Here is a 1,710-nt window from a genome sequence, read left to right as displayed (position 1 = left end):
ATGGTCCCCAGCAGAAGGTGTAGCCCAGATTAAAGGTGTGTGCCACCACACCTTTAATCCCAGATTATCTTGGACTCGGAGATCTCCCTGTCTTAATCTTCTGGAATCAATTACCACTGTGTCTCAAGATCTCCATACCAAGATCCAGATCAGAAACTTCTATCTCCCAGTCTCCAGATTAGGTTCACAGGTGAGCCTTACAATTCTGGATTGTAGTTCATTTCAAATATAGTCAAGTTGACAACCAGGAATAGCCACTACACCAGATATCGCCCTCTCTCACACTCCGCCTTCTCTGTGTGTGTCCATGTGCCTACATGTGTACATGTTCCTGTGTGGGAGGGCATATATATCTACCTGATTTTTCTGAGACAAAAATTTAACTTCTCATTGGTCCCGATGCTCACCGAATAGGCTAGACTGTGCCAAAAGCCTCAGGGAGCCTCTCTCTCCACCTAGGACTGAGACTGCCATCACCTGGCATTTGACAAATGCTGGGAACCCAAAAATCAGACCCATGGGCTAGTGTAGCAGACACTTTACTGGGTGAGCTTTCTCCATAGCCCTGCCACATAATCACTTTTGATGGGTGACAAAAATCTCCTGAGAATATTCAGCATTCTATCTCCCAGAAGAGAGGACTGGAGAAAAGTATTTTTGTGAGTTGGCAGGTGTGCTGTGTACAAACCCAACAGGGAGTTAGCAGTGAGATGCTCTGGGCACCATGGTCCCACCCTGACCACAAGGATGCTTACTCCCATCACTATTAAACACTGTCCTGCAAAGCCTGACCCCAAAACAAACATGCAGTCAGGGCTGTAGCTAGTGAGGTTTCTCTTCAGCCACACAGCTTTGGCTCAACCATTATCCACCCTGACCATGTTAAAGTGGGAGCCCAGGTTCTGAAGGTGCCGATTTTTGTTCTTCCACTCGGTGATCACAGGGTGGCATTTGTCCTCAAAATCTACAGTGGCAGCTTGAGCTGATCCAAAGATGCAGTAGTGGTCCTAAAAGTTCTGTGTGTCCCACCTAGGAATGCTCAATGCATCTTTAGTCCTCCATCCGTTCCTGTCCATGACCAGCCCACATATGCTCTGCTAATGATGTATGACATGTCACAAAACCACAGGCCAAATAAGAACCCTTAACTATTACAGCAATGTACCTTATGTGGAAGAAACACCCCATTTTACCAAAGAAGACATACTAGAAGAATAGCTGTTTGATAATAACTAGGTAAATTGATGGTTATTAAATGTACACAAAAATTTTCTCATATAGGGACAAAAAGTTGAGTCTGTTAAGAGCTGAAGAAAACAGATCCATGCATAAAAGATCAGCCTGATTACATTTAGAAAGTACTAGGATTCTGGGCATAGTGGGGCAAACCTGCAATCCCAGCACTTGGGAGGTAGAGGCAAGAGGGTCAGGAAGGACCTCAGGTCATATCCAATACAAACAGATTTCAAGGCCAGCCTGGGGAACACAGGACCCTGTGTCAAATCAAGGTGAAAAAGCTAGCGGGTAGAGTAACTCGCTAACACTGTGAGACTGAAACACAGAAGATGCCTACTTGCCGGGCAGTGGTGGTGCACGCCTTTAATCCCAGCACTTGGAAGGCAGGCGGATTTCTAAATTCGAGGCCAGCCTAGTCTATAGAGTGAGTTCCAGGACAGCCAGGACTACACAGAGAAACCCTGTCTCGAAGAA

The sequence above is a fragment of the Mus pahari genome, chromosome 6 (genome assembly GCF_900095145.1).
Source record: "Mus pahari chromosome 6, PAHARI_EIJ_v1.1, whole genome shotgun sequence".
Taxonomy (NCBI): Eukaryota; Metazoa; Chordata; class Mammalia; order Rodentia; family Muridae; genus Mus; species Mus pahari.
The sequence above is the reverse complement of the archived record's forward strand: the minus strand, read 5'-3'. Positions refer to the sequence as shown.